The 22,924-nt window shown below is 37.7% G+C and overlaps 1 pseudogene; it reads right to left on the bottom strand.

The window, feature by feature from the left end:
- Positions 1-17,312: 17,312 nt before the first annotated feature.
- On the bottom strand, positions 17,313-19,900 carry LOC145165972 (G-type lectin S-receptor-like serine/threonine-protein kinase At2g19130 pseudogene; annotated as a pseudogene).
- Between the last annotated feature and the right edge of the window lie 3,024 nt (positions 19,901-22,924).

The raw sequence follows: 22,924 nt of genomic DNA, 5'->3' as shown, positions 1-22,924 counted from the left end.
CACGCGGCAGGAGCAGAGCGAAGGCGCGCAGATGGCTAACACGTGCGAGGATCCTGGTGTCACCTTCTGATTGGACCGAGGTCTAGGTCCGAGGAGGGGGTTCGTGGCACAACTGCGAGGCTCGGACACGTCATGAGAGGGTACGCGTCGCACTCCCATTGGACCGAACTTCGGATGCGAGGGCAGGCGACACGCCTCGCCAGGTGGCTTCGGTGACTCATCAAATTTCAGACACGTGGCACGTTTTGAGCGAAGGTGACGTGGCCGAAGTTGGGCCATGCGAAATTTCTCGGATTATGGGATTTTTTCTCGATTTTTGTGCCCCAAACTTCTAAAATCCATAACTTTCGCATACGGGATCCGTTTTTGACGTTCTTTATATGCACGCGTAGGTAAAATTACGCTCTACAACTTTCTTTTAGACTTCGACGGCTAACTTCGACTTTAATTTTTATATTATTATTTTTAACAGACCGGGACAGGAAATCCGTTAAAAATTCATAACTTCTTCATCCGACATCCGTTTTCGTCTGTCTTTTTACCGTTGTGCTACTATTGACGAGACCTTCGATTCTCGTTTAGGTTGTGTCGGCTAAAAATCACTCGATCTAAAGTTCGAGTTTTTAGCTGTCTACTGCTAAGCTGAAACTTCGAAAAATCATAACTTCCTCATACGAAGTCAGATTTGGGCGTTCTTTTTATACATACTCTCGGTTTAACGAACACTACGACTTTCGTTTAGATCAATAGGGCTAAAAAAGTAGTTTATCTAAAACTCACTTTTAACGACATTCGACACTGTGTCGGTTTTGTCGCGAAACTGCGACAGGTCATAACTTCTTCGTTATAACTCGGATTTCGGCATTCTTTATATATCTGTGATCCTTGTCACGACCACTACAACTTTCTTAATAGATATCGGCTTTATCTAATATTTATTTTCGATGCTCATTTTTATTCTTAATTAATTAAACCCTAATAATTAAGCATAAAACACATAATATTCACATAATTCCTTTTCATTTCTTCAGAACGGGTCACAAAGGTTAACCTAGACTATCATGTCAATATTAATGCCTAGCCTAGAAACACGGGCGTTACAATTCTCTCCCCCTTAGAATGATTTCGTCCCCGGAATCACACATCAGCAAACAAATACGGGTAGCGACTCATCATGTCACTCTCCGTTTCCCAGGTGAGATTTGGCCCATTCATATGTTTCCAACGCACAAGCACTAAATCGACCATCTTGCATCACAACTTTTTAGTCTTACGGTTAACGATTGTCTCAGGTTCTTCAATTAACCTCTTGTTCTCATCCAACCTTAATTCAGAGATGGGAATTATGTCGGGCACACCTCCCGTGAACTTCCTCAAATAACACACATGAAAGGTATTATGAATACCCTCTAGTTCTTCCGGTAATTCTAGCTTGTAAGCTTGATTCCCGATCCTTTGAAGAACTTTAAATGGTCCAATAAACCTTGGACTCAATTTTCCCCTTTTACCAAATCTTATAAGTCCCTTCCACGGCGAGACTTTAAGTAAAACCGAATTTCCAACTTCGAAGGATATCGGTTGTCTTTTCTTGTCAGCATAACTCTTTTGTCGATCTTGAGTTGCTAACATCCTTTCCCTAATCACTTTCAACTTTTCAGCAGTCTGATGGACTATTTCGGTCCCATAAACTGCTTTTCCCCAGCTTCCAGCCAACATGACGGCGTTCGACACTTTTCTCCATACAAAGCGTGATAAGGTGCCATCTTAATGCTTGAGTGGAAACTATTATTATAGGAAAATTCTACTGGAGGTAAATGTTCATCCTACTTACCTTGGAATTCCAGTGTACATGCTCTCAGCATATCCTCCAATGTTTGAATTGTTCGTTGCTCTGACCATCGGTTTGCGGATGGTAAGCTGTACTCAAACACAACTTGGTACCCAATTCCTATTGTAGACTCCTCCAAAACCTTGAGGTAAAACGGCTGTCACGGTCTGATACAATCGTTAACGGAACACCGTGAAGCCTCACAATTTCCTTCACGTAAGAATTCGCAAGTTTATCCATAGACCATTTCTCGTTGGCTGCTATGAAATGCACACTCTTAGTGAAGCGATCAACGACCACCCAAATCATGTCATGACTGTTCCTTGTTCTGGGCAGTTTAGTCACAAAATCCATGGTGATGTCTTCACATTTACCCATGGGTACAGGTAAAGGTTCTAAGCTCCCATATGGTTTCTGATGTTGTGCCTTAACCCTAGCTCATGTTACATACTCGGCCACATACTTAGCAACATCGAGCTTCATCGTCGGCCACCAGTAATAGGGTTTTAGGTCCCTATACGTTTTTGTATTGCCGGGATGAATCGAGTACATGGTCTTGTGAGCTTCTTCCATCAGAAGATCTCTTACTCCTCCCGTCTTAGGTACCCAAATCCTATCTTTGAATACCTTCATTTCTTGACCGTTTATATCAAACACCAACGTTTCGCCCAAACGTTCTTCCTTTCGGTAATTTTTCTCTAAAGCTTCCTCTTGAGCCTTCTTTATACCTTCCATAATTGTAGAGACAACTTCAATTCTCAATGCTCTTGGCCTTTTCTTTTCAAAATTTACCTTCCGACTGAGAGCATCAGCAACAACATTTGCTTTACCAGGGTGGTAAAGTATCTCACAGTCGTAGTCCTTGAGTAACTCTAGCCAGCGCTGTTGCCTCATGTTCAATTCCTTCTGATTAAAGAGATATTGAAGACTCTTATGATCAGTGAAAAGTTTGCATTTAGTACCATAAAGATAGTGCCTCCATATCTTTAATGCGAATACTACCGCTGCCAACTCCAGATCATGAGTGGGGTAGTTCTTTTCATGCTCTTTCAATTGCCTTGATGTATATGCTATCACTTTATTCCTTTGGGTCAGAACACAACCTAACCCAACTCCAGAGGCATCATTATAAACTGTGAAGTCATCAACTCCTTCAGGTAATGAAAGAATCGGTGCTTCACACAACTTCTTCTTTATCTTCTCAAAAGCTTCCTTATGCTTTTCATTCCAAGTATAAATAGCTCCTTTGTGGTTCAAAGCTATTAATGGAGTCGCGATTGAAGAAAAGCCTTGGATAAGTCTTCGATAATATCCGACGAATCCTAAAAAGCTTCAGATCTCCGTAGGACTTTCAATTGTAACCTTCGAGTTACAAAATAAATCCTTATTGAGGACTCCTTCTTCTTCTTAGAATAAGTACTTTCCATCATTCATTGTAACAGACCGATGGGTCATGTTCTAATGATCTCTCATCGTATAATGCACTACTTAGACTCAGATCTCCTAGGGACAAATTTCGGAACAAACTATACCTTCATTCCAATGTGATACAATCACAGTTCAACATGTATCATTTCTAACTACCAACTTCTTTAACAACAAGCGCGATACTTCTATTGATCGCTTTGATCATCTTTCACTTCAATCTTCTGGCTTAAGTCAAATGCTACATCGAACTTGGTTCTCTGAACCACGTGACATACTCATCTTAGTCGGACTCGATTCGATATGACCTCTAAGGCCGGAATAACAATCATCTTCTTAGTCATTACCGAAATGATGGTAACGACAGACTAGAATAAGACGGAATCAATTACTAGCTCCTTGGTCACCTTGTGACTTTCCCTGATCCAAGTACGAGTACTGTGCTTCCGGTAGTATAGGCCTCTACTACCATCCACACCTACTCATACTTGTCCCAAGTATTGTCTCGCAGTTCTCCAAATCACCATACAAGAATTTCACATAGTCATTCAATTCATCAGATGATAAAACCAGGGTTTATATTATTTCCTTGAAACGATTACACAGAGGTTCAAGTTTACCCTATACTATGCCTCTAGTAGGCTAAACCACTTGTTACTATTCACATTACTACTTTATAACTTGATCTTCGGGTATCAAGTCTTTACTTCTACTTCCTAACGTTATTATTTGCTTCGTCAAGGATATTCTGAAATTCCCTTGGCGTTGGCGGTGCGCTTGGCCTTGTTACTTTATTTTTCTTTGGACAGTCCTTAGAAATATGGCCTTCTTCCTTACATCCGTAACACACCTCCTTGGGAATCGTACACTCATTGGTGTAATGCCCAATTTCTCCACACCTAAAGCAATTCACCTTCCTGCCACAATTCCCATAGTGTTTATTTTTGCACTTCCCGCACCATTTTCCTTTACCTCCTCTTTTGCTAGACTTTGAGAATATGTTGCTCTTGTTGGGCCTTGAAGACCCCTCAAATTTCCTCTTCTTGTCAACTTCCAGCTTGTTGGCGGTCCTGTCATTGATCATTTCTTCAATAGACTTAGCAACCCAGATAGTTGCCTCAAGAACAGATGCCTGACGTACTGGCACAGTAAGTTCATCCTTACTTTGTTGAAGTAAACGTTTCGTTTCTTCCATCTGTTGATCTAACATCGTACGCACCATTACCTGCACCCCAGCCATCGTGATTGGCTCGGGCTGCGGATTATCGTTTCCGAATTCACTTTGCGTACTCGCCATTTCGATCTATACACCTATCGTAGGTGAATTTAGATCTTTATTTTCGATAGACGTTAAATCTTCGTTATTACTCCGAAACGTTTATATGTTAGTTCTAATATCGTAATCATACGTTTAGAATCCTACACACATAAGGTTTCCAGATCCGGTCGGCAACAGACCATAGATCCGAACAATTAATGGCATATATGACAAACATATATCATTTAGCACATAAAAGCATTTTAGGCATCTTTCCTAAAATAAACTAGTGCTTGTGTCTAAAATATGGTAGACACTCATCTCACAATCATCACTTAGCATTCTAAGTTTAAGTCTAGAAATCCTACAATTTCTTAGTTCGCTTAAACTAATGCTCTGATACCAACTGGGACATCCCCTAATTTCTCGGCCAGAAAAGACCGATTTAATTTATGCTTTTAAAACAAAATCAGAGAAATCCTTTTAAAGGATGTTGCGGAATTGGTCCCCAAAACAAAACATGATAAAAATTTATCAAAACCTTTCTTTAAGAAAGTATATATTTTCCTTTTATATCAAAACCTCGGGATGTCATGTTCCGATACAGATCAAAAGCATAAACAAGACATTATAAGCCTTACAACAGTTATTTACAACTACTGGCCTATAATCCAAAAATCTCTCATCATCATCCGACTATGCTCAGGGTCCACTACCTGTAATAATAAAAAGCTGAGTGGGTCAGGCTTGGGAGCCTGGTGAGCATATAGGGTTTTCAACCCACAATAAATAAATTTATTATGCTTAAACATCAAACAATCAACCAAATTACCCCCAACCCCATTATCTTATTTATTTCTTAAGGATTTACCCTAAGAATCAACTATCACTCATTCCTAAGGATTCATCCTAAGGAATAGGCACGGAGTCACATCATCGCCAGGGTTTATACAACAGACACTAAGTCCATAGCTGCCGGGGTTTAAACAACATGTGCTAAGTCCATAGCTCTTATTTATCGACAGTATTATTCACGGGAATCCCCCCCTGTAATACATGTCAATGGGTTTTTAGAGTACAACTGATGAACGTATAGTTCACACACTTACAGGTTGCGAGCCAGCTAGTGTTCCACATATCATCTAGAATAGTCCATGGTTGTTATCCATACTCTGCTGAATGACGGGGGCCAACGTTTGGGTAAGTGATTCTCTCATAATTCACCACTCACCCTCAACTCATGATCTATATCACTGATCATCTCATTTATCCAGCTCATCTTTCAACACACACCAACTATTTCATCTACCCATGTTTTACCCAACTTTTTGTAGATAAAAACATACATATACAGTTTAAATTATTTAAAAACCTGTATAAATCATTCCTTCAACATCCTCTCATTTATCCAACTCATCTTTCATCACACACCCACTATTTCATCTACCCATGTTTTACCCAACATTTTTGTAGATAAAAATACATATACAGTTTAAATTATTTAAAAACCTGTATCAATCATTCTTTCAACATCCATCTCAAATAAACAAACAATATATATATATATTCACATAGCACGTATTTTATATAAAATACTTCATATCTATGTGTAAGGTGAAAGTGACTACACACTCACTTGATTTGATGATAATCGGGCAGCACTTCGTTTCCTAAAACGATCGTTTTTAATAAAACCGGGAGTTTTATTGAGAAACCGGGCTCTGCGAGGGTCGGGCTTCAAAACCGAAAAGATAAATTTTCCGGGTCTTCGGGCACTTCGGGGCGTGTTCCGGGTGCTATAATTGATACCGGGGCTTCGGGGGATGTCAAAATGATGAAAATATTGAAAAAGGGGTGAAAATGGACAATTTTCCAAAAGTACCCGAGAAGGCTCGCAAGCCTTCTATTTATAGGCGAGGTCCGAAGTCGGCTAAGAAGGATGAGTCAGCAACGAGGACACGCGGCAGCAGCAGAGCGAAGGCGCGCAGATGGCTAACACGTGCGAGGATCCTGGTGTCACCTTCTGATTGGACCGAGGTCTAGGTCCGAGGAGGGGGTTCGTGGCACAACTGCGAGGCTCGGACACGTCATGAGAGGGTACGCGTCGCACTCCCATTGGACCGAACTTCGGATGCGAGGGCAGGCGACACGCCTCACCAGGTGGCTTCGGTGACTCATCAAATTTCAGACACGTGGCACGTTTTGAGCGAGGGTGACGTGGCCGAAGTTGGGCCATGCGAAATTTCTCGGATTATGGGATTTTTTCTCGATTTTTGTGCCCCAAACTTCTAAAATCCATAACTTTCGCATACGGGATCCGTTTTTGACGTTCTTTATATGCACGCGTAGGTAAAATTACGCTCTACAACTTTCTTTTAGACTTCGATGGCTAACTTTGACTTTAATTTTTATATTATTATTTTTAACAGACCGGGACAGGAAATCCGTTAAAAATTCATAACTTCTTCATCCGACATCCGTTTTCGTCTGTCTTTTTACCGTTGTGCTACTATTGACGAGACCTTCGATTCTCGTTTAGGTTGTGTCGGCTAAAAATCACTCGATCTAAAATTCGAGTTTTTAGCTGTCTACTGCTAAGCTGAAACTTCGAAAAATCATAACTTCCTCATACGAAGTCAGATTTGGGCGTTCTTTTTACACATACTCTCGGTTTAACGAACACTACGACTTTCGTTTAGATCAATAGGGCTAAAAAAGTAGTTTATCTAAAACTCACTTTTTACGACATTCGGCACTGTGCCGGTTTTGTCGCGAAACTGCGACAGGTCATAACTTCTTCGTTATAACTCGGATTTCAGCATTCTTTATATATCCGTGATCCTTGTCACGACCACTACAACTTTCTTAATAGATATCGGCTTTATCTAATATTTATTTTCGATGCTCATTTTTATTCTTAATTAATTAAACCCTAATAATTAAGCATAAAACACATAATATTCGCATAATTCCTTTTCATTTCTTCAGAACGGGTCACAAAGGTTAACCTAGACTATCATGTCAATATTAATGTCTATCCTAGAAACACGGGCGTTACAATTCTCTCCCCCTTAGAATGATTCCGTCCCCGGAATCACACATCAGCAAACAAATACGGGTAGCGACTCATCATGTCACTCTCCGTTTCCCAGGTGAGATTTGGCCCATTCGTATGTTTCCAACGCACAAGCACTAAATCGACCATCTTGCATCACAACTTTTTAGTCTTACGGTCAACGATTGCCTCAGGTTCTTCAATTAACCTCTTGTTCTCATCCAACCTTAATTCAGAGATGGGAATTATGTCGGTCACACCTCCCGTGAACTTCCTCAAATAACACACATGAAAGGTATTATGAATACCCTCTAGTTCTTCCGGTAATTCTAGCTTGTAAGCTTGATTCCCGATCCTTTGAAGAACTTTAAATGGTCCAATAAACCTTGGACTCAATTTTCCCCTTTTACCAAATCTTATAAGTCCCTTCCACGGCGAGACTTTAAGTAAAACCGAATTTCCAACAACTTTGGTTGCAAAGTTATAACTATTATTTTATGTATTATTTTATGTATTATTTTATAGAAAATAAAAATGATATGAATTAACGTATATATTTGATAAAAACCAACAACTTTGGTTGCAAAGTTATAACTAAACATTATAATTAGTGATCAACGAATTTGATACAAAAATGGATGGAAATAAACTTCGATTTTTTCAATTAAATCCATTAAAAACGTACCATAAATATTTTCTCGATAAATTGACAATACTGTATTAAATAATGTTTTACAAAATTTGGCAAAAAAATATAAGAATATATTATGATTTTTTGTTCATATTTATATAAACAACTTCAACGACTATTATTGTAATAAATCTTTATTTATAAATTTGTCAAAAATATCATGTTTATATCGTCGAACGTTTTTTTTTAAGTTTGTAATTTTTTTTTTCAAATTGTTTATCATTAATAAAGTTGGAAAAAATATAAATTAAAAAAAACTTAAAAAAAATAAAAATATATATATATTTTTTTAGGCTAGAAGATGTCTGAAGATGTTAGAAGACTCTGGTCCACATCTGCGCCAAGAAGAGGGCGCGCAGACATTTTTAGGTCTGCAGTCTTCAAAAAAACAAACAGTCTGCGAAGGCTAATGTCTGCGTGTGGTCTGCGCGGCGCAGGCAGAAGAGGCCACGCAGATCTGCAGACAAAAAACAAACACTACCTTAATAGCTAGCTCACATTGCTAAGAGTCCCACAAAGCACAAAGCAAGCAGCATTCAGACAACGGAAAAAGTAACCAACAACTCCAATCAAGCCATTCTATCCTCTTATTAGGAATCTATACTAGCATGCAATTCTAAAGCTCATACAATCAGGCATATAAAGGCATCTCTCCTATTATATAATACTGAGCAGGTCCTTAGCCCTAATCTAGCATGCAATTCTCATAATCATAGCATATATCATAAATAACATGTATTGGTATTTTGGGAACCACTTACTTGAGCTCGACCGATTGCACGCAACACACCCCTTTCTTTGATTAGAAATTCCTTTTTAATTAAATGTTCTTTTTATAAAAAATTTCACCAAACCCTCAGTTTGAGTTCAGGCACACCCGAGAGTATGCATGAATCCCTCAAACCAAGGCTCTGTTACCAACTTGTAACGGCCCAAAAATCCAACGTAAAATTTTCATTTTCAATATAATTAAAACATTATGGTAACTTTGTTCAAAACATTGAAAAAACAATTATTAGAGTCCAATCCGAAAGATCACGTATTGCGGAAAACACGGGTGTATGCGCTACGATTGTCCCGATCTCTTTCATTTGAAAACTGGATTACCTTAAACAAAAACTGAAAACCGTAAGCACAAAGCTTAGTGAGTTCCCCAAATACCACATATCATACATATCCAATGATCCAAACAAGCCATACATAACCGCGAGCCATACATATCATTTATATATCATAATCAATAAAGGTGCTATGTGTCGCACATAGTCTTGCCATTATGCCACGAGCCACCTCGTGGTCTTTCTTGCCAAGCCAGGGGCCACAACCCTAGGTCTTACAGAAAAGTGTCAAGAGCCACCTCCTGGTCTTCCATACAAGTATCACAAAGACAACTAGCATATAAACAATACTACTTAACTAATTACTTGCCAGAGTTCAAACTCTGGTCTTGCATACAGTATGCCAGGATCCGCCTCCTGGTCTTTCATACATGATGCCACGGGCTAACCCCCGGGTCTTCCTACAATACATAAACTAAATGGGTCGGCATCGGTGCCTTCGACCCATACAAAAGTGAGGAAACTCACCTCGAATGCAGAAGCTCACTGTACGAAATCCCTAGTTGCTGCCCTGACGATTTCCCAAACTAACAATAACCAAAACAACATCCAATTAGCAACTGAATTCCAAACCATGATCCACTATCCAAGCTTGGGGTAAGATGACCATTTTACCCCTAGCCCAACAAGACCCACAACCAAAGCCCAAGCCCCAAAACCAACAAGGCCCAAAACTAGAAGATCCATAAAAGCCCATTAATGGCCCAATTTCCCAAATTGGGCCCAACCCCATATCGGCCTTACCCAAAAGCCCAACAATTCCTTGTCCAAAAATAATTCTTCGATGGCCCAAAGGTCCAAGCCCAATGGACCCACTAAAGCACAAAACTATTGGGCCCACCAAGGCCCAATACAAAACCTTGGTCCAACTAGACATACCCAAACAAGAGTCCAAGACTCTCAATTTCCTCTGACCAGAAAGCCCAACACACAAAACTCATCCCAATTTTGAAGCCCACGCATGAAACAAGCCCAAAGAACCACGAACGCGAGGCGTACGCTCAGCTTACGTTGGGCGTACTCGAGGAAACCTGGATCACGACCAAAAGGAGGTACGTTGGGCGTACCTCTAGCTACGCGGGGAGTAACCGTAGATCCTTCAAACTCAATTTATACTTAACCAATTAAGCACTTTGCACCCAACCTACAGGGAACCTCAAAATAAAGCTCTTAATGCATAAAGTCGGCACCTTTATGCATTTGCATGACTTAAAGGGACCCAATGACCAACTTAACCCAATAATACCCATCTTAATCCATCTAGAACATGCATGAACCATATCTAACCTTAAAGATGGCAACTTTATGGGCTTATAGCCTCATAAATGCTAAGAGTAGCAACTAGAAGCTCCTAGAGTGGTGTCCAACCACTAAATCTCACTTAAGAGGTCAAAATGGAACTAAAAACCGTATAATCATAGATCTCAACTTCTAATGATCAAGTTAAGAGCTTTTTACCTTCAATGAGCTGAAAATGTAGCAAACAGTTCAGATCCACTAGCCTTTCCTTGAACCACCACCTTGCACCAAGCCACCACTTCTTGAAATACACTAAAATCCACCCAAAATGCACATACAAGGCACACAACCCTCTTGGATGAAGCTATGACTCAAGATTTAGGGTTTAAGACACTGGAGGATGAAGCAGAGGTGTACACCCTGGACTTAAGGTGCTTAAATAGTGAGCCAACCCTTAAAATTAGGGTTTTGGGGATCCTGAACGTACGTTGGGCGTACTTCCTGTACGCTGGGCGTACGTCTCCCAAACCCGCGTTTCACTGAAAAATAAATTTTTTCAATTTTTTTTATATGTTAATGCAATACAGAAAATAAAAAATTGAAAATTTAACTGAAAAACTAAAAAATTTAAAACTTTTAACCAAAAATGCAATTTTTTCACACTATCCCCTTCCTCAAGCTTAAAATGATGCATTGTCCTCAATGCTCAGAGATGAATGAACAGCTCAATAAGGCAAATAAAAACAAAAGGTTGCAACTAGGAAATAATGTATCTGATAAGTTTGCAAAAAAAATCTGATTTTGACTAAGTTGTTGGCGAAAAATCTGAATTTGAGCAACTCAGAAGATCCTCCGATTTCATCAAGTTTGCTTGGAACTGCGACCACTCTTTATTGAATGCAGAAAAATAAACTACACATCGGGTTGCCTTCCGGAAAGCCGCCATTTTCTAAAGTTGTTGGCTAGACTGCGCCAAACCAGATTTGTTAACTGGTGAATGCGGGACTCCTCTTCAGCTCAAATATTTTCTTTCTTACTCCAGATCCCTTTAGATATGGCAGAATTGGTGGAGCTAGTGGTTATACAACAAACTGGAAAGACTTCAGATTTTAATCGGAAGACTTTATTTTCAGATTTTTTATTCTTTTTCTTTTTTGATTTTCTTTCTAGAAACCTTCTCCTTTTCCTTAGGCTTTTTCCTTTTCAGCTTCTTATCAGCAATCACCTTTTCCTCATCCTCCCCAAACTTAGCTTTTTCTGTCAACTTCTTATCAGCTCCTTTAGTAGAAATCATATCATCCTTCACATCCCCAAGCTTATTTCGTTTCAGCTCGTTTGATGCATCATCAGATAATTTTAAGTCTAAAAATATTTCTTACACAAAAGCATTAAAAAACTCACAGCAGTCCTCAGGCAAAGGACTGCTCGTATGCAAATAATTAACAGAAAGATTATCCGAAAGATCAACATCATTTATACTAAAATTGACCACATCCCCATCAAACTCCATAGAAAGAGTACCAGCAAAAACATTAATTTTTGTTTTGGCGATTTTCAAAAAGTCCTTCCCAAGATAATTGAGTTTTTGACTGATACATCCACAATGTCCACGCCCAATATGTAAAAATCAGCGGGAAAAGTTAATTCATTCACTTGGACAAGAACAACCTCCAATACACCTTTTTGGTGTACTGTCGAGTGATCTGCCAACTAAATGATGGTCCCGGTCTTTTGTAAAGTTCTCAATTTTATTTTTCAAAAATAGAAAGTGGGAGGACATTGACTTAGGCAGCTAGATCTAGCATGGATTTTGGAAAATTAAGGTTTCCCAATTTACAGGGAATTGAGAAAATTCTTGGATCCTTGCACTTTTTGAGGTAAGCCTTTTTGCAAAATCGTTGAAATGTTTTTGCCAGCTTTTATTGTTTCGTTTATTTTCATCTTTTTTTTAGAAACACATAAGTCTTTTAAAAATTTAGCGTAACGAGTAACTTGTTTAATAACATCTAAAAGTGGGATATTTACCTCCACCTTACGAAAGGTGTCCATGATATCCTCGTCCTCTCGCTCGTGTTTCGTGCTCCTCGGTCTAGACGGGAATGGCAAGATTGGCTTGTACTCTTTCAGAACTGGCTTGGGTTGCTTGACAGTCTCTTTTTCCACCTCTTTTTCAGCTTCTTTCTTACCCAAAACTTCTTCAGTTACTTCTTTTTCAGCACCTTCTTTTGTTTCAGATTTGCTTAGGCCTTTATAACTCTTCCTAATTCTCAAGGAAATTGCACTCACATTGTGCTTTGGATTGTTTTTAGTTTGTCCCGGTAACTTTCCTTGAGATTCCGACCGACCTACAAAAATAGCAAGTTGAGACACCTGTTGTTCCAGATTCTTAATACTAGCTTTGGTTTCGTTCTAGAACGCATGAGTGCTGGTGGCTATGCTTTTAACAATATCTTCTAAAGCCATGTTGGAGCTGCCAAATTGCTGATTTGAAGGTTGCTGATGAAAACTTTGATTTTGAAAATGCTGCTGATTTTTAAAATTCTACTGAAAGCCCGACTGCTGAAATCCAGGAGGATGTTGAAATTGTTGTCTTTGCTGAAAATTATTGTTCTAATATTAATTTGGAGGCTAATTAAAAATCTTTTGTTGCTGGTATCTTCCAACAGATTTTACTGGAGCAACATCCTCTTGTAGTAGTGGATACATATCAGTAGGATGTTCGGTTTTCAGGCAGATTTCATATTGTTTCTTTGCAAATCCTTTTTCTTTTGTTAGCAGCAACACTGCTTTTGTCATATCATAAATTTGAGATTCGAGGTGGGCATTGTTGATCTCTTTTACTCCTCTTGGCTGATATGGGTACCATTCTTCATCATTTGCAGAATATTTTGAGTCGATCGCCAACTTTTCTATTAACGCTCGGATTTCAGTTGGTGTCATATATGTAAGTGAACCTCTGCTCGAAACATTGGTCAGTCGCCTCTCCATAGGTGTTAGACCTTCACAGAAGCACTGTTAAAGTTGGTAATCACTAATCCCATGTTGCGGGTACTGGACCACTAACTTCTTGAAGCGCTCCCAGTAGGTGTGGAAAACTTCTCTTTTTCCCTGTTTTATGGCAAGGATTTCTCTATGTAAATTAGACACCTTTTCTTCTGGAAAATATTTTTCCAGAAAAAGTTTTGCCAGCTCGTTCCATGTGGTGATAAATCCATACGGGAGATCATATAGCCACTCTTTTGCTATATCTTGGACTGAAAAGGGGAATGTCTTTAACTTCATCTGGTATTATGTAATAGCATGTAGCTTCATCCCAGAATATAATAGCATGTAGCTTCATCCCATAACATAATAGCATGTAGCTTCATCTGGAAAAGTGATACACATAGGTTGTTGCGTAACCTCTTGTTTTTCCCATTCTCTGAGAGTTTTCTCTTTGTTTGTTGCGTCACTCATGGTTGGTTTTGTTTAAGAATCTGAATCAGATGATCTGGTGTTCTCGGATTTAACTGAGGGTGTTGGGGAGTATGTTTTAACTAGGCTTTGGGAAGGTGAAGATGGAGGTGCTTTTAGGAATAAGGAAAAAGTGAGGTATGGTTCGTTCCACAATGGATTGTCTTGTGGTGTGGTGATTTCTAGTGGTAATGAGGATGATGTACCAAAGAAACCAGTTGATTGTTTTTTTTTTGCTGGTTCTTTTTTTAGTTTTCCTGTAGTTTTCTCAATTTCTGGATCAAACTCTAGCGGTGTACCTGTACGTGAAGATCTTGTCATACAAACTATTAGCAACACCGTGTCCCCGACAATGACGCCAATTTGTTAAACCGTTGTTGCGCACAATTTAAGAAAATAAAATATTCATTGCTTGGTTGCACTAATGGGTAGCACAGGGAAGCAGGGTCGAATCCTTAGGAACAACGCCTAATGGTCAATGCCTCTTTGCGTAAGGCGCATACTAGTCTTAAAACAGAAAATGTAAAAAGGGGGGTTTTTTATGTAAAATTAAAAACTAAAATAGCAATGAAATAAACTAAAGAAAATTCAACAATAAAAACAAATTTAGTTCTGCTGCGACTTTCCTAATTATGCATTAATCCAGGCCCGGTTAGTCAAAATGTGTTCTATTTAAGTTGGTACTGAAAACTACTAATAAGCTCTAGTAAGTTATTGTTTACCTAATTAGTTAATCAAAACAAGCTCTTCAATTAACCCTAACTTTTTACTGATCTAATTAAACAAGCTCTTAATTTAATTCATAAAACTACATTAAGATCTGTGTAAAATTCACAACAATATCCAATACTTCTCACAAGCTCGGAATCGTAAAGATATGAAATTTCAGTTTATAATAAAGTCAAATCCAAACATAGAACCGATTTATTACTTGTTACTTATTACCAGATTGTTAAAACAATTATGGATTTCAACAACTGATTCACTGGAATGATTAAACCCTAGCTAAATGATCAGGCTAACAAGAATCAGAATCTAACATTCATTAAGTGCAAAACTGAGATTATTAAATAGAAACACACAATGAAAACCAAATATGGTGATTGATCACATGAAAAGTACTAGTCTTTTGTAGAACTGAAAACTAGGATTTTAGCCAGACATGGCTAAAATCGAATTAAAACTAATGAAAAGAGAAGCTAAATGACTAATCTTACTAAACTAAATGTAAACAATGATCCACAACCTTCAGATCTTTAGAAAGTGATGAAAAGTAGCAGAAATCACCTTTAGAAGAGTTTTTCGTCGTCTACGATCGTCTAGGCTTCAAACTGATCAGAGAGGTCAAATTTATATGCATGTAAGTAACTTCCAGAGCAAGAAAGAGAAAAATTCGATCGAAGTTCTGAAAAACACGATCGAATTTTTTATACTTTCATCAAATTTGGCATTTAACTGATTTCTGACAAATTTCTAAGCCTCGAACCTTCAACACGGACGAGTTTCTGAGGAAAATTCAATCGAATTTTTGATAATTCTTCCCGGGACTTCAAAATAAGGCAATCTATCTTCAAAGCTTTCACACAATCAAATTTCTGGATTTTCGCACGAAATGTTCGTTTTTCCTTGACCAAAATAGCTTCCAAGCATTCCTCAACATTCTTCATAAGTTCCAAGCTCCAATTTAGGCTCTAATGCTCCATCAAACACATCCAAAGTTACTCCCAAAGGACCGCTCCACTCGAAATATCTGAAATGACATCAAAACATGAGCAGTACGGGAATTCTGACGAAAGACATGAGTTGAACATTATTTAAACCAATACACATGAAATAACATTGAATATGATGTTAAATGCTAATAAAAACTATCTTAAAAGATGTATAAAATGGCATCTATTAGTAACTATGTTGTTTTTATTTGTAGATAAATATAAGTAGTGTTATTTTTGGTAAATAGAGTATGTACGATGCTATTGTTAGTAGATAATGCAAGTATATTGTTATTTTGGTATAAAAGAGTATATAGGTTGCTATTTTTTTATTTTTTTGTAAAAGGGGTAAGTACGTTTCTATTGTTGGTAAGTAAATGGAAGTATATTGCTATTTTTGTTAATAAAGTGATTTCCTTTCTATTATTAGTAAACTAATGTAACTGTATTGCTATTTTTGATAAAATAAATTAAAAAGTATGTTGCTATTGTTGGTAAATAATTATAGTTATATTGTTAATTTTTGTAAAAGATTGTAATTATATTGCTATATTTGCTAAATGTAATATACATGTTGCTATTTTTAGTAAATAAATGAAAGTGTATTGCTATTTTTTTGTTAAAAAACATGAGTATGTTGCTATTTTTTGTAAAAAGAATAAGTACGTTGCTATTTTTGGTAAATAAATGTTCCTATTATGCTTTCTGCTTTTCTGATATCTCACGGTTAGTTATTTAATCGTTCTCACAGTTACGAGTTTTAGGTTACATATACTATTATATGTAAACTATTCTAAGTTTTTTTTTTTTGGCAAAGAACTATAATTACATTGCTATTCTTTAAAAAAAATCCTTACATAACCCACTTTTTGCAGGTTATGTTGGACAGCTAGACAGGAAAGTTATTGATGCTAACTCGACTTGCTCTTACTGTTCTCCATTTTGTTACTTTTGAGATAGCTTTTTTAGGAGTCTCTCTGCTGCTGTCTTAAATCCTTCGTTTTATTTTACTATTTTAACATGTAAGTTTTAATAATTAATTAATATTACTTTTCCTTGATTATTTATAAATTTTTCAGATGTGTTGTTATATGCCATAGTATAACAGAAGTTCAACTTCTCTTTGAAGGTAACAGTTCGTTTGGTAATATAGAGTTATGTGCATGAGTAAAAATTATGATTTTCTTATTATTGTTTATGCAGGAGATACATTGTTGGATCTTCAGATTCCAAAACAAAATGTGTGTGTAAATGGGCGAATTGCAGAAATAGCAGTGTACTTTACTGTGGCTACCAACGCAAGCAATCTACAAAGAAACACATGAATAACCACAGAGAAACAACACCTTCCTATTAAGTATGATCGATTAAGCTATTAGAATGATTGTACGAAAGGAAATGCAACTTTTATTGTCTACTTCCTCAACCTTTATTCTCCATTTACATAGCAAACCAGACCATCGTTGTTACAAATATGCCAAAAAAACACTAACAGCTCAAGAATAAGCAGTTTTGGACAAAGTTATAGATACGTATATGCAAAGAAAATAAATTATATCCCCAATATAGTTCATTCTTGTAGAGTGTCGCATTGCAACAAAAAGTCAATGGCTCATTTATTCTATAACAATACAATCTTTATCATTATAAGCATACCAAAGAAAATAAAGAGACAGATCTGGGGATCGGAGGCATGTTCACATCCAGAACACCTTCAAGAATCCGTTCCACCAGACTCATTGAAGGCCTACTGTCTTCCTCATCTTGGATACACCAACACGCAACTTTGTAAATTTTTGTGACTTCTTCAACACTAGCTTCCCTCTTTAACCTACTGTCTAACAAGCTAAGGATATCACCTCCCACCATAAGAACATTCGCAACCAAACAAGGGAAGAATGGACCCCTTGAATCTTCAGATTGCTCTGCATTTCTTTTACCATATACTAATTCAAAAAGCATCATTCCATAGCTAAAAACATCTGCTTTAGCTGTTACAGCCACCCCCGATAACCATTCAGGTGCCAGATATCCCCGTGTCCCTCTTATAGTCGTTAAAACCTTACCAAAGTCTCGACCAACAAGCTTTGCAAGACCAAAATCTGCAATTTTTGGACAGAATTCAGCATCTAAAAGAATGTTTTCAGGCTTTATGTCACAGTGAATGATACAGTCTCTGCATTTCTCATGAAGATAAACCAACCCTCTTGCAGTTCCAAGTGCAATCTGATACCTCGTTTCCCAGTTTAGAAGATGTTTTCCATGGAAAAGATGGGTGTCTAGAGAGCTGTTTTCCATGTAATCATACACCAATAACTTATTGTTACCTTCTGCACAGAACCCACGAAGACGTACAAGATGAACATGTTGGATGATACCAATTGTGCTGACTTCGCTCCTGAACTGCTTCTCTCCTTGGCTGATGCTTTCAAGCTTTTTCACTGCTACAATCGATGAATCACACAATACCCCTTTGAAAACGCAACCAAAACCACCTCCTCCTAATATATCTGAGAAATTTTTTGTAGCCATTTGTAAATCTTTGTAGTCAAACACCACCAACGATCCCTCCATTGTTGTCTTTCCCACAGATATCCTCTTTTTTCTATAGATTGAAACCAAAATTAGACCCATGGCAAAAACAACACCTCCCACGAACCCAACAATAGCACCCACCATAACCAGATTACTCTTTTTAGGATGATTAAGATCTTTAGAAGTAACTTTGATGTAAATTGTTTTCCGGCTATAATCGTCTAATGAGAGATTCAAGAGGTTTCCATCCCAAATTGAACATTGATTATCCACGAAAGAGTAAGCATTACATGAGCAATTGTTCAAACATGTGATACGACATTCTCCCGCACTCCCACTTTCCACAGATTGATTTGGAGGCAGATTCTTGACTGCAATCATGAGAAAATCAAGATTTTCCATGTTTCTCCGACACTGTAAATCGGTTTTTCTCACACACCCACCTGAGAAATCACTCTGACTCCAATCACTCTCTGATCTTGGCTTGAAGCCAGTCAAGCAATTACAGAATGGTAATCCAGATTGGCTGCAAATCCCAAAAGCCCCACACGAAGCATAGACCTCACACTGCGTTCTTGGTTGAGACCAAAATAAATTCCACTGTTTGGTAGATTCCAACCATGTTAGTTGCTGAACTTGACCAGAAACATCTATTACAAATCTAGACATAATGGAAGAATTATACACGGAATAAGTGAAGTAACTCTCGTTCACATTTGTATGGTAGCTGAAATTATAAATGTAATTCAACCTCATTTCAGGTACCAAGTCAAACATTTTCCCATTCCAAGTCCCAGTTGTCCAATATTGCTGGGAGCTATTCCACTTGCTTACATACTGGTTATTAAACGGATGAAGCTCGAAAGAGAAGAGTCCTACAGCAGGATCTTCTTTGCTTCTCCATGATGTAAGAAGTTGGCTCTTTTTGGTTCTATTATCATAAGCAAGTTTAGCACCAGGCAACCAAGTATGAGTTGGGTGGTCAAAGCTTTGCCAAGCAGATTCAACTGAATTTGAGCCATCTTTCAAGACCAAGTTGCCATCATCATGAAGAACAGCTATTGCAGATTTCAAAATTGTGGTGGTGGTGATTTTCGTGGACCAAATCTGGAATTTGGACTCATTTAAGAGCACTAAGTTACAATCGATGATTTTTAATTCCGATTGGAATCTATCTGAGATGGGTGTTTCTCGGTTTGCCACCCAAACTATGGTGGGAGGATTGGAAGAGACCTTTTTATACCAGATGCCTATGTAATACTTGGATGAGTTACCTGCTTTGAAGAAACCTAACTCGAACACTTCACTTTTGGATATGATCGTTTGGTCTCCAGAAAGAGACTGGTTTGCAGTTATGGTGTTGGCTCCATATGATGATGAGAGGATCTTGGTCAGAGAAAAACACAGGAGGAGCAGAAACCTCGCTAACCTCTTACTTTCTTTGAAACACATGACATACAAAATTTGACAAGTATTGTGTGTATAGAACTGACGTTTGAGCCCTGTCATGAACTTGCTAAGCCGATTGGAAATTGGAATAAAAATTATACAAGTCAGTCAATAAGTCAATATAAGTTGAAAATAATCTTTCATGAAAGACTTTTGAAACTTTCAAATAACTTTAACAAAATTCAAGAAATTGGCAGTGGCATGGTTCATCAATCACCTACATGTCACATGTTTGATGAGTCACATCCACACAGATAAATGCAAAGTCTAAATTTCTATATGGTGGGACTTGACATCATTGCTTTCTCCATCAGGTCCAAGCAGATATTATACCAGGGACTAAACTGTGCAAGACAAAACAAACATTCAACTACAACCCACATAAACCATCCATTTTTATAACTAGATAGAGCTTAAAAGAAACGTTGTTCATACAATAATAACTTTGATTTGCAACCCAAAATCAACATCAACTAGATTAAACTCGTACAGTAATTTTGTACAACTAAACACAGTTCTTGGATTTTTAGTTCGGTTCGGATTGGATCCAGCTCATCCGAAGTTGAGGCGGGATGCAAGGGTGGGGGAATGGGGTTGTGTGTGGGACCATTTTTATTTTTTTCAAACAATAAAAATGTTTAAGTTAATTTGAAATGGGTAAAGTAAATATAGAAAATAAAGTATGAAGGTAAAGTATCTTTTCAAATTATTGAATTGTATCAAATCTACAATAAAAATAAGCCAAAAGGATCGTATCCAGGATGTTGAATGTCAAACTATATCCAAAGAAATCAGGATCTTGAAAAGCTGGTATATAATGGGAATATTACGGTTTTTAAGGGTGATATAACTCGGTTGGTTAAATAGCAACTGTTATTTTTTAGTGGGGGTATTCTTAGACTTCTATGTTTGGGCAGCATGTTATTACATATTACCACACCCAAAGTGTCCACTTCATCATCCTAATCACAATTTTGTGTTATAACACCCAATGTGGAAATAGGCAACACCAAATAACATAGGATAACACCTATTATTTTCTATTTCTTTTTTTATTTTTTTAGATGTTTTTAAACGGGTGAAAAATGAGCAACGGTCGAAAATTACACGTTACCATCCGTTACCATGGCAACGCATGATCACATAACCCCTAATAACGGCTAAGGGGGGCGGTGTTCCTCCCGTTATGGGGCCGTTATTAGGCTGCCACATGGGCATAACGCGCTTCCCCGTTGCCCATACCCGTCAGACTTAGAAAATATATACCAACGTTTCAACTTTAACAACCTTGATGAATGTGTGGAAACATGTGATTTTTCAAGTGCATCGACTCGTACTTGGATTGACGTGCACAGGAATATTGCCGAAATCAAAACTTCAAAATAAAATAATATAAACAAATTTTATTTGGTTCAAATTATAATACATCAAAAGTCTAAACAAGAAGTTGTATATTAAAAAAAACACTTGGATCGAACAACACATGGAGATTCTAATCTAACTACTAACTAGGAGGCCGTGGGTTTAATCTCATGCACAATATATATATATATATATATATATATATATATATATATATATATATATATATATATTTGCCGTTCAAAAAAAAAAACCCAACCTTAATTGCCTCGACCTCATAACATTAGAAGGATTATAAGCCCAAGATGTCATGGCTCAAAGGAAGCAACCCAACAGCATCAGGCAAGGCTTATCGGACAACATTCACATTCCTTGCTCGGTTCAACAACAACACTTCATCCTTTACAATATGGGTTTGATGTCTACATTAGCCACTAGAGGTGGTGTGGAATGTGGATGGAGCACAGTGGCATCAACGACCGATGATCTTCCGACAACAAACAAATTAATCCTTTAGGGAATGGAAATTTTTTATGAATTTTATTTTTATCCCTCGGTTCATTCAAAATTTTAACAAGTCGGACCCGAGAAAAGCAATCCTAGCTTCGGATAAAACTGCATCGGATAAAAATATGTATTTTAAGAATAAAGTAGTGTACATGTGTTAATAGCACTTCAAAAAATACTGTAACGTCTCATTTTTACAACCAAAATTTTTTATTTTTATTAAGGTAAAACTTCCCAATTATAAATCCATTTTCAAGAAAACCATTTATTCCAAATTTCATTTATCGAAAATCAAAGTAATATAATAAACGCAGAATCATCAATGTTGCTGATGAGTGTGTACAGTCCCGCCTTCGTCTTCCCACAATCACCAAAAGAACCTGAAAACATAAACAACTGTGTAAGCACAAAGCTTAGTGAGTTCCCCCAATATACTTCATACAACAAAATACTAGCATACATATCGGGTCCACAATCATCGGATTGGATTACCCTGGGTATGTTGGCATGTCGCTTCAACCCAACCGCTCTTCCCGAGCCTCCATGCATACGACTTACAGCCGCCCCGCACCATATGTCGACATATAAGCAATCAAGGACCAATTATGCACATAATACAGACAATTATCAATCATACAACTCACTACTGCCTACTAACCCCTCACAACACACTGATCTGTTACCAACTAACCTCTATGGAATGCATAACCATAACCAGCAGTGAGATAGCCACCCGAACAGATGATCATACTTTTGAGCCACAACCAAACAAGGAACAGACAAGAGAGCCTAGATCAAGAGTTTTCATGCTATCCTACATGACTACATACAACCCGTAGGGTACTCCACTAGAAGATAACCAGCCTACTGGTATTCTAACCAACATAGCACTACTGATGCATCCTATCATACAAGGATATATATATATATATATATATATATATATATATATATATATATATATATATATATGCATAAATCTAGCAGATCGCTACAGCACAGAAACATCCTATACACAAGGATACATAACCAATAGTCCAAGGAATGCATAATCATATGTACCCAGAGGTGAGATAGACACCCGGACATGTGTCCTTAATCTAGAGCCACAACCAAACAAGGAACAGACAAGAAAGCCTAAATCAAGAGTCATCGGTCTATCCTACATGACCACATACAGTCCCTATGGCATCCCTCTACTAAATGATAACCAAAACTAGTGGGTCGGTATTGGTGCCTTCAACCCACATGTACAGTGAGGAAACTCACCATAATCGAAGAACCCGGAAACA

This window comes from Lactuca virosa, chromosome 3 (assembly GCF_052849685.1).
Source record: "Lactuca virosa cultivar CGN04683 chromosome 3, Lactuca_virosa_CGN04683_v6, whole genome shotgun sequence".
Lineage (NCBI taxonomy): Eukaryota > Viridiplantae > Streptophyta > Magnoliopsida > Asterales > Asteraceae > Lactuca > Lactuca virosa.
The sequence above is the reverse complement of the archived record's forward strand: the minus strand, read 5'-3'. Positions and strand labels throughout refer to the sequence as shown.